This window comes from Psammomys obesus, unplaced genomic scaffold, assembly GCF_907164565.1.
Source record: "Psammomys obesus unplaced genomic scaffold, mPsaObe1.curated_primary_1811, whole genome shotgun sequence".
NCBI lineage: Eukaryota > Metazoa > Chordata > Mammalia > Rodentia > Muridae > Psammomys > Psammomys obesus.
The window spans coordinates 19,703,865-19,715,474 of record NW_026585644.1 but is presented as its reverse complement, the minus strand read 5'-3'; the positions used below and the strand labels follow the sequence as shown (position 1 = coordinate 19,715,474).

General features: G+C 50.4%; 1 protein-coding gene across 2 annotated transcripts in view; it reads left to right on the top strand.

Annotated features, from left to right (window-relative positions):
- The window catches only part of Hpcal1 (hippocalcin like 1), a 100,381-nt gene that overhangs the window by 70,479 nt on the left and 18,292 nt on the right, over positions 1-11,610 (top strand). For both annotated transcript variants that reach the window (XM_055625330.1, XM_055625333.1), the window contains exon 2: positions 5,944-6,031. The gene's annotated coding sequence lies outside the window, so the exon portion shown is untranslated. The remainder of the gene's footprint in view (positions 1-5,943; positions 6,032-11,610) is intronic.

Sequence of the window (11,610 nt, the reverse complement as noted above, 5' to 3'; positions counted from 1 at the left end):
TTCTTCTTCTTCTTCTTCTTCTTCTTCTTCTTCTTCTTCTTCTTCTTCTTCTTCTTCTTCTTCTTCTTCTTCTTCTTCTTCTTCTTTTTATAGCTACCTTTGGCTAATTCAGGTCTTTTGTAATTCCACATGAATTTTTTTTTCCACATGAATTTTAAGATCGGTTTTTCATTTTCTGCAAAGAAGTAAAGCAGGGATTCTGACAGGAATTGTATTAAGTCTGTGGATCAGTCAGTCAGGTGGCCAGGTTAACATTAAATCTTCTGGTTCGTAAACAGAATGCCTCCCCAGTTATTTAGATCTTCCTTGATGCCTTTCAACAGTGTTTTTCTTTCTCTGGGTGTGGTAGTGCATGCCCATAATCCCAGAACTTAGGAGACTGAAGCCGGAGGATGGCTGCAAGTTTGAGGCCCATCTGGACTGCACAGCAGGTGCTAGGCTCGTGTGGGCTATATAGCAGACCTTGTTTTGTGTTAAGTATCTTTCCTTAGTATTTATTCTTTTTTTATGCCACTGTTTGGAATTATTTGTTCTAACTGTTATTGTCATTATCTTCGTAACTTGATTTTTGAATTGCAAATTTCAACACATAGTCATTTTTATTTATTGATCTTGCCTCCGGCAGACTTGTTGAAGAATGTTGTAATGGATTCATCAAGAGAGCTAATTACCAAATAGTAGCATCAGAAAACAGAAGTGGCACTCTTCCCCCAGTCTCGTAATAGATAGCTTTCATTTCTGCATTTTTTTTTTCTCCTTGCTTTATCACCCTGCTTAGAACCATATGGTTTGGACTGATACAGCTGGTAAGGTGGCTCAGTGGTTAAAGCATAAAGCCCAGATCTTGGATCCTCAGAACTGAAGTAAATGGCAAGCGGGTGTCCTGGGCCCCTGTGTAATGACAGCAAGTAGAAGGAGACAGAGCAAGCTGGAGCAAAGCCAGCTAGATAGGTGAGCCCTGGGTTCAAGTGAGTGAACTTGAGGAATAAGGTAGAGTGATGGAGGAAGACTCCATGTGCTGATGCCCTGCATCAGATAGCAGGGGTTCTCTTTCGTCCTGTTATCCACAGATGATGTTCTCATTACCTGAGGGTGTTGGGTATTGTTGAGCGCTTCTTCTAGACCTGCCTGGGTGAGCACGGGACTTTGGGCCGTTATTGATAGGCCACGCTGCATCGGAGGTGGAGGCGCTTCAGGAAGCCTCTGGGGGTGCCCCACGCTGCGTGTGTTGTGCGCCCAGATCTAAAGCTGCAGTGAAGTCACACGATGCGGCACGCGTGAGCCCTTCCAGGAGCACCTCAGATATGACGTGTTTGATTCTCTTTGTGCTCATTGCATTCTGTTGTTGAAACCTTTTGCCGCCGAATTTTTCTCACCCCTCATTTTCAGTGGCTCCGTACGGGGTCGTGACACACAGTTTAGGGAGCTGGTTTGCACAAGATAAGCCTACGAGGGTAAAGGCACTCGTCACCAAGGCTCCGCGTTGGAGGCCATAACAAACTCCTCAAAGTTGTCCTCCGACCTCCACACATATATCTTGGCACACACATGCTTATGCACACAGACTCACACATACACACAGAGATACAAACACTCAAATTTAATAACAACGAAAAGAAGCTGAACATTAGATCCTGGAAAATAAACTAAGCTTGCGTTCCTGAGATAAACCTCAGCTGCTCATGGCGAATGACCCTTTTATATGTTGGGGCATTCGACGTGCTTTCTTGTGATAGATTTTTGACTCTTAAGGAGAATGGCTCCGGGATTCTATTCTTCTGTGGAGTGTTTCTCTGGTTCTGTGTCATGGTAGTACTGAGCTGTCTGAATGTGCTGGGGAGTACACCCTCCTTTTCTGTGTTCTGGGGAGCTGGTAAAAGACTCCACATCTTCGCAGAGTTCCGCCATGCAGCCATTTGGGCGTGGACTTTTCATTATGGGTAATTTTCTCTTTGCTTATTCAACTTCTTCATGACCTGAGTTCGTTCATGCCTTTTCTTTTTTCTTGATAAATTATATTAGTTACTTTTCTATTTTTCAGCAACCAAATACCTAACCAGAAGTGACTCTAGAGGAAAGATTTATTTGGGCTCACTGTCTGAGGGAATACAGTCCATCAAAGCAGAAAAGGTGTGTCAAGAACTGGCCAGAGGGCCATGCTGTCCTCTTTGCCTGTCCCTCCCCTCCAGCTGTCCTAGCTCTGTTCTTCTGGCCAGCTCAGGAGGCAGAGAGAGATGAGCGGAAGGAGGCCTGAGACTATAACCTCAAGACCTGGCTCCCAGCAAGAAAGATCTCACTCCTAAAATTCTACAGCCTCACCAAACAGGCCATCAGCTTAGACCATGTTCTAAGCATGTGAGTCAATGTGGAGAATGGGAAGGCAGAGGGTGTCCTGTTGCAGAATACTCCATCAGGTCATGTTTTGTAGTCTGAGCTGGCCAGACTCACAGTTCTACCCGCTGAGTGCTGGGATGACAAGCCCCTTTGCCCTTCCAGAGTTGGCATCACTGAGTTCTTCCTATGTGCAGAGCTTTTTTTTTCTTTCTTTCTTTTTTTGGTTGGGGGGTGCACTAACTCATAATTTTAACAAAGTAAGAAGTGTTGTCATCATTTCATCCATTTTACAAACGTGGAGAGGGAAAAGGAGAAGTGGAGTAACAGGTCGGGGTCACCCACCAAGAACCACGACCCTGAGCTGGCCAGAGGGCCATGCTGCCCTCGTTGCCTGCCCCCTTCCCCTCCAGCTGTCTTAGCTTTGTGGACACAGGTAGCTGGGTCAGGCTTGGCCACAGCCTACCTTAGGTCTGACAGGCAAAAAAGGATGGGCTCCCACAGAGAATCGTAAGTGTGAAAAGCGTCCTGCAAGAGTCTTGCAAGTGCTGTGTCTGGCCGTGTCTTTTTGCACCAGCCAAAAGGCTCCACACAGAGCTCTTCCCCACCAGGATGCCTGTGTACCCTCGGAGCAGGAAGACCTTCCTTTCAGGCTCTCTATGACTCACCCATCTCTCCTCCAGAGCAAGAGACAGTCTGTAAGACCATCACAGACAGAAATCAAGATCCACCAGACATAGCTCAACATAATTATTCCTGCCTAATGACTTCTGCTCCTTGAGTCCGTCTCCAGCAATGACTGCGATCTTTATCTGCCATTGGAAAGCTGGTAGCCAGGGAGCCCCTGCGGCTGAATGATAGGGCTGGGAAGAAATTTGCAAATCAAGTTAATAGACTGTTCAGAAGCGGCCTTGAGGGTCTCCAGAATGGAGGGGTCTCCTGCAAGGAATCCTGGGAACAGAACTGGCTATTGCAAGGACGGGGCCATGTCTCCTTCAGGGATTCGTTTCACTTCCTTGGGCACTTTAGTTGCACTGTAACAGAACACACAGCCAATCTCTGTGTCCTGAAGAGTTCCCTTATCCTGCAGGGACATCTGTTCAGGTACAGCCAGATCTTTGACTTCCCCCAGGGGAGTTAAAAAAAAAAAAAATCCAGGACAGAGGAGTATAGAAACAGACTTTGAGTTTATTAAAAAAGGGTTTTTGTTTTGTTTGTTTTCTTTTGAGTCAGGATCTCGTGTATCCCAGACCAGCCCTGACCTTCTGATCTTCCTGTCTCCACTTGCCAAGTGGTGGGATGATGGGTGTGTACCATCATGCCTGGTTTTATGCAAGGCCAAAAACTGAACTGAGAGCCTCGTGCACATTGGGGAAGCCTGAGTGAGCTACCACATCAGTTGTCAAAAGAGTTTTTAAACTGAAGGAGAAGTGGGGCTGTGGTTTGGCTCAGTGGGCAGAGTGCTTGCTGCACGATGATGAAGACTGAGTTTGAATCTCCGGAACACACAGGAAAAGCCAGATGCAGGAGTGAGCATGTGTAATCCTAGTGTTCCTTACAAGGAGACAGGAGAGTGAATGGCCAGTGCTCACTGGTCAGTGAGCCTGGCCTAATGTCAAGATTCCACTTCAAATAAGGTGGAAGGCAAGGACCATCACCTAAGGCTGTCCTCTGACAGCCACACGTACACCACGGCACGCACCCCCCATGTTCCTGCACATTAATGGACACACATATGTACATATGCTAAATAAATAGGTTACAGAGATGCTCAGGAGAGGGCTGACACACCCTACGGGCTCGTCCACTCCCTGATCTTTGAGTAGTCTTCTGTGTGATTTTGGTGGTCCTGAAGCTACGTCGTTAAAGGGATGTTGAAGATCCTGAGGTACACCAGACAGAATTAAAGTCTGATCAGGTGACAGGTTACCTGGGCAGTTAGGATGTTTTCATTCTAAACGAGAGTTAGTAATATTGTTTGTGAGATTTCCAGAAACTGTCTAGGGAGCCGGGCCATGCTCCAGGTCGTACATGCTCAGGCCTTAGGCGTGGTTTATTGCTATTATAGCATTCTTGCACGCAACATCTCTATATAAAAGAAACGGTCTCTCCGGGTCGGCACCCTCCACAGCGACTGTTCGTTGTTCTGGAATTCTTGACTCCCAGCGGGGCAGAGGCTTCAGCTGGACTCCCAGTGAAGGTGCCATTCCAGTCCCCTGGCTTCATAGCCTTCCCTCCCTTCTGTCCTTCCTGTTCTGCATGGAGAAGCTGACCATGGCTCAGGTCACATGGTGTGCCCAAGGCCACTCAGCTTCTGGGGCAAGCTTGAAACAAGAACTTCCCCTGGGCCCTCTCCAGACCTAGCAGGTCCCCTTTAAGCCTGGGAACCTCTCTACAGGACAGGGATACAAAGTGTTTTCTTGGATTGGGAGAGGTCCCCTTGTAGTTAGCCGGGATTGGCGAGTGGTCCCCTGCTGGTCATGTAGAGCTGTCCCCAGAAGGCTGACTTTGGGCTTTCATAGTGAACAGCCAAGGCACCTGCAGCTAGTTGAGGCAAGGCTCTCTCTAGAGCAGTGTGGTTCTCAACCTTCCTAATGCTGAGACCCTTTAATACAGCTCCTAAGTTGTGGTGACCCCCAACCATAGAATTATTTTCATTGCTACGTCCTAACTGTAAATTAGCTACCATTACAAATTGTAATGTAAATACCTATCTGTGTTTTCCGATGGTCTGAGGTGACCCCTGTGAAAGGGACGTTCAACCCCCAAAGGGGTCATGGCCCCCAGGCTGAGAACCACTGCTCTAGAGGAACAGAACGGATAGCTTCTCTATAAGCTCCATTTTGCCCCTCAAGGAAATGGAGGTGATAGCAGGCCTCCCTCCTTGGTCTGTTGTGAGGCTCTCAGGGGACAGGGACAGCTTTTAGTGAGGTGCAAGACTACTTAGGAACGTTCCCATCATACTGTTGACTGGCCACCACCACCCATGTGGGGAGCAGACAGGGAGAAAAGAGCTGACCCTCTGCAGGGGGACTAAGGTACAGTCACTCCTGATGGTGATGGTGTTGGCATGTGTTCTGTCTGAGTTGGGATGCATTTTTATTCAGCGCACACACCAAAATATCTTCCATGTGCCATGCCCTGAGTCAGGGAGGCTTGGCTGGGACAATATGGGCTTTGAGGAGGAGGCCTTGGGTAAGCTTAGGTAGGTAGGGACCAGAGCAGGACCGTGGGTGAGTTCCACCATGCCTCCTAATGACCAGGAGGGACATAGAGTCGGGTACCGCACGCACAACTGCAGCTCTGATGGCCCAGCCGCCCGGTTGAATTTATAATCAACATTTTGAGTCAAGTTTGTGTACTGGAGAGCGGTGGCCATGACCAGTGCCCAAACTGGTCTTGTGATGATGTAACCCAGCTGAGGGTGGCCAGTATCTCACCAGGCTTCTGTTAATGGGGGATCATAGGACATAGGCATACACATAAACACGTACACAGTACACACACACGCAGCCACATAGCTCTGCTTGGGCGCTTGGGACAAGTGGAGGGAACGTTTTTGGGCTCATCCAGATGCCAGCGTCTCACGTGACCTGTGGTCTTCTCTTCCAGGGGCATGGTCTAGCAGCCCGGTCAAGCCTGCGCATCAGCCCTGAGAAGCTCTGACCCCTGCTCTGTCTTGGCCTCCAGTCGGCCTTAGGTAAGTCACCCCAGGACTAATGGGCCTGCAGAGGATTAGGGTGTGCCTGGAAGGGGTGGCTTTGGTATAGACTGTGTGGGGACAGTCCACTCAATGCTCTCAGGACAGGTCAGGGAACAGGCTGGGAAGTAAGAAGGATACGGATACCTGTGGGTTCCCGTTCAGCTGTCTTCTTGTTCTCTTTGAGAGCATGAGTGCCTGTGAGCTCGTCCCGGAGCTGCCTTAAGAGCTCAGTATAAAAGCGCAGAGTGGAGAACAGGTCCATCTCTCCCCTGAGGTTCCTTTATCTTCCATTGCTTTTGCGCCCCATGTGCCAAGACCTCTCTTCTCCCTTGACCCTTGGCTCAGAAGAGGGAACAGCACCCAGAGGGGAAGGAGGTCAGAGTGCCTTGAAATTAGCCCCAGAATGAGGCGGGCCTACTTAACCATGAGGCCAGCATCACTACCATTGTTTCAGAGGTTGTGGTGTGTCCAGGCTCTTGCTAACCCTGGTGCTTGATACCTCAAGGGGTCTGCAAGATGCAGGGACAGATGTCAAGTGGTGCTTCCATCTGTGGCTCTGATAGATGTGGCTCCCCAGGAACTTGGACCACCAGCTCCTGGCAGACCTGGGTGGGGCTGGGGTCCCCTCCCCCAGACACCAACACTCCCACAGCATTGGAAGAGGGATTTCCAGGGCACATGGTGTCCTCTGGACTTCCTGTGGGTGGAGCAACGTTTCCTGTCTTCATCTTCCAGAGGGGGAGGCTATCTCCTAGTGTCTTATTCCTCACTCCCCTTAACATTCCCTGTATATTCTATGCAAGTTGTCACCAAGTCCAAAGGAGATACCCAGAAAGGGACCTTTGCCTTAGAAAGGAGGCTCTTTGCATCCCCTCAGTAGAATATAGACATAATGGCATAGAGAGAGCAGTGCTCGGTTTAAAGAGACAACAGCGCCTGAGCCTGCATGACTGGGCGCCACCTGCATACATGCCTCCCAGCCCTGGGGTCCTCGACTCTAATTGCCATAAGTATATGGGGGCATGGTAGGGTCCTGCATGACAGAGCGCCATCTACATACATGCCTCCCAGCTCCAGGGTCCTCAACTCCAGGTACCACAAGTACACAAGGTCCTGCTGAGCCTGGAAACTGGAGGAATGGATCCAGAAGCAGTGGAGGTCTGTGTGGCTGGGAGGATGGGAAGATGGGTCAGACTGATGGAGGTGGAGTGGGTCACAAATTCCGTAAAAATAGCAGAAGCAGCCCTGCTGCTCAAAGCTCACCATGGACCGAAAGATCAGTGTTGCACATAGAGGCCTGGTAGGCCAACAGCATCTTCTAGAATGGAAATTCTCAACCTGTGGGTCACAACCCCCGTGGGGATCACATATCAGATACTCTGTATATCTGATATTTACATTACGGTTCATAGCAACAGGAAATTTATGGTTATGAAATAGCAACGAAAATAATTTTCTGGTTGAGGGGTCATCGCATCATGAGGAGCTGTGTTAAAGGGTCCCAGCACTAGGAAGGTTGAGAACCACTGTTCTAGAAGACTCTGGGTTCATGGCTGGAGATTGGCATCACACAGCAGGCCACCCTGGCTTTCTTGGAGTGGATTCACATGGGACCCACATGGCTTTAGAGTAGGGCCCAGGGAAGGGAAATCTTTCCTGTGTTGAAAGTGGAGGCTTATTTTAGAACAACAATGACTGGGCAGTGTCAGTTCCTGTGGGTGTCCTCTCTAACTTTATCTCGGAATGCCGTGCCCGGAAAGCAGTGTAGACAGTGGTGAGAACACACTCCACTAGGGTGCACTTGGCCTTCTGGTCCATGGTGGGATGCGAACCACCTGCTGCAATGGAAACCTCCCTCGTCCTGGATCTTGGCTAGTTGGAGGAAAACAATGTAACTGCCAGTCACCTGAGCTCAGCAACCCTAATAGGACAGAGCAAAGGACTCTTTTGAGAAGGAGTCCATTCCATACCTGTGGACAGAAAGTCTGGATTCTCCCAGCCAGAGCTGAACCAGCTCGGACACCTCCCACCCATGTCCTCCACAGCTGGAGTCCACATCAGTCCTTCCCCTTGCCCCTCCCCTGGCTCACCCTGGGCACTCGTGCCTGAGTTCCTGGGATGGTCCAGGTTTCACATTTCTCTCTAGCTGATCTTTCAAATGGTCTTGAACTTCCTCAACTCATGGTGTCAATTTTCAGGCCAGAAATACTGAAATGATCTTAACAAATGTTTGCCCGTAGGCAACTGCTGGGGTCTCCAGGAAACCCATTCTTTGGCTGGAGTTAAGACTTCAGCTCAGAAAAAAATGGGCTAGGGTCTGGGGTATGGCTCAGTTGGTAGAGTGTTTGCCTAGCATGCATGAAGCTCTGGTTCCATCCCTAGCATGAACTGGCACACACACCTGTAATCCTAGCACTCAGGAGGTGGAGAGAGGATTATCTGAAATCCAAGAGTATCCTCAGCTTCATAGCATATTGGAGGCCCGTAGCATAAGTGAGACCCTGTTTCAAAAAAGAGGTGGGGCAGGCTGAACCAGATAGCTCATACGCAGAGGCGCAGAAACTGGGCGGCCGGCTGGACCAGATCATACATAGAGGTGCAGAGATAGAGGTGGGTGCCGGCTGCAGAAGCCTGGATGAGGACAGTTCCTGTGGGTCGCAGAGCTACTGTCAGTGGCTGGGTCTTTAGGGACCTTTAAGGAGCGCCTAGGCAGCCTGCTCCCTCCCTCCTTCCCTCCTTCCCTAACTTCCTTCCTCCCTGTGAAACAATTACTTCAGCTTTCCTGTGTTTGGTTGTATGCTAATCGGTCATGAGATCAGTCCCAGCTGTGCCCTGGGGAGCGTATACCCAGCCCTGTGCCCTGACAGGGCCCAGTTGGTTCATCTTGAAACTCAACCTCTGTGCTCTCATCCTCTGCCCACCACCTGCTGGGACGCTGTACTAGGCAGAACAGGCACAAGTTCCAATGTAGAAGGAAAGGGCCCAGGCCCCTCTTGTGCAGCCAGCAGTGAGCACCTCGAATGGCTGTACATGCCTCTTGTTTTGCTCTGGGATCTCACATAGTAGGCATTCAGTTAATGCCGGTCACTGGGGCTCCATAGTCAGGTTGTGCATGGCGCTGAGGCGCCACGCAGAATCTGTTTCTGGCCTTGTAATAGATATCAAGGTGGCTTTTCTGAGCTGCCCACACAGTTCCTCATAGACATGTTCCCGACTGGACTCAAGGCTGTGGCTCCTGGAGCCACTGAGGGGCCGCATGCACATCCCATTCCCCGGCCTGGCATTACCTGCAGGGATGGGAAAGAGTGATGGCGTTTTAATGAGCATGACTTACTGTTTTTATTGCTTCCCAGAGACATTAGATGTGAGTCAAATAGCTCACAAGGTGGTTCCCTGGAGGCTTTCTTCCGAGCTTAAAGGAACAAATCTGTGGAGTGAGTAGGAGAGCTCTATGCTTGCAGCCCCCAAATCCTCCTATCACAGGGGACAGAACCCTGTGTCAACACATAGCCACCCCATCTAACACTTAAGGTGTCATTTCTCTTGTTTGGCTTCTGCCCGAGGCCTGTTATTAGAATCTGGTCAAAGTTCATTCATTGAGGGCACATGAATTTCGATTGCCCCAGTTCACTGGGGAGCCATGAGTTGGGAATGTAGACGTAACTCAGGCAGGAGCCTGGGAGCTTTCTGCACTGTCGGCTGGGAGCAGTGAACCTGCCAGACAGAGGGGGGGCGGGAGGCAATGACACTCATGTCTGGGGAGGGAAGTAGCCTTCTCAGGTACCTTAGAAACCTACCCTGTGGGCAGGCTACATGGTAGAGCTAGGACCTATCTGTTCAGAGATGGCACTGATCAAAAGCCTTCGGAGAAAGTACGTGTCTCAGGGGAGTTCCCTCCCCAACCGTCCTGAACCTGGCGGTGATCAGGATACCTGGGCTAGTGCAAGATCTGTCATTACAAATGTCATCACAAACATCCCAGGCCTTTCCCTCTGTTGCTTCAGGTTTTTGTTCTTTTTTCACCCAGACTGTGTAAACTTGAACCAACCTTCGAGAAATGAATCTGAATTCCTTGGGTTTATTTCCTCTTTCGTTCCTTGGCCTTCCCCCTCCTCCTCACACCCTACATTCACTCGTTCATCCGTTCCTTTGATAATGTTCTTTACTCCCCTAGACTCGTTCTGTGTTCTCTGCCAGTCTGCATTGCTTGGTTATTGTTGGGTAGTGCTGTGGATCGTGAGTCATTCACAGTCCCTCTCGGCACGCCTGGAGAGGTAACAGACCCAGAGCTGGGTAACAGAAGCAAACTTGCTGATAGCCGTCTCCCCCAAAACCTGAACCTATGCTCTCTTGAAGCTTAGCAGCTGTGAGGGGGTCCTGTACCGGGGGGGGGACCGTGAGTCTGACCCCATGAACTGCCCCCCCAGGTTGATGCACCCCAGATTCTCTCCATGCTCTCTCACTCTCATAGCTACTTGCCCCTGAGCACACTTTGGCTCTGTCTGAGGATTCCTCTTTTCTGTCCATGCACCAGCATTGTCCCCATCTGTCCAAGATTAGGGCCACTCCCCCAGCACAACTTAGGCCACATCCATGTACACTTGGTAAAGGCATAAACAGCAGCTGAAGGAGTGAGTGGAGGAATGAATGAATGAACAAATGGCTCATATTCTTGTGTGTAAGGATGGGTTCCCAGAGGGAAGTCTTCCCCCGTCTGACCTGGTGCTCTAGAGAGTCCTCCTCCTAACAGCTGCTTCTCTCCTGGGCTGTGGCTGGGGCCAAGAAGAATGGGTGGGCATGAAACGTGAGTCAGTGACTAAAGGTCTCTACCCCTCATACTCCAATTACCAAGCGGTAGGCATGGACTTCCCAGCACACACCCTGCCCTGAGAGAAGGGCCCTTCCTCCTCCTGAAGCCCCACCTCTGGGTCAGGCAAGCCTTCCGTGCTTGGGCCACTGTCCCAGACCTGCCCCTCGGCAATGGGAGCCTCTGCAGTCCCTGCCCTGATGTTTGCCTGGCTACATCCTTCCTTCCCTCCCCTCATTTCCTCTTTGAAGTACAAGAGTTACAGCATCACTGGCCCCACCCCAGGGACATGTCCAGATCGCTGGGACCCAGGCTCTCTGCCAGCACGGGACACGGTTTTCAGTGCCGCACTAGGTGTGACCTGCAAGAGGAGCTCTCCAGGTCAGTGGCTTCCAGCCTGTGGGGCTCAGTGCACTGATGGAGCGTCCTGATAATGGAGCGAGCCTGGGGTCTCTTATAGTAAGAGCCGGGCCAGTTCCACTGCCATGCCTTTGCCTGGTGTTTCAGTTTGTCTCTGTCTCCCCATAGCTTCCGCTTCCCTTCCTTGCATAGAAATAGTTATGCTGTAAATGCAACACAGAGGGACCTTTGCTCTCAGTTAACAGCTGCGGGGGTTGGGGAAGGAGAGGGTCTGGACTCAGAGGAGCTGAGCTAGCAAGAGGCTCAGTCAGGAATAATGAGAGGTGTTCTACCATGCTTGATGCTAGGTCTGGCTCAGCACCCCAGGGTTACTGCTGGGCCCTCCCAGGAATGTTGGGTGCTGGCCACT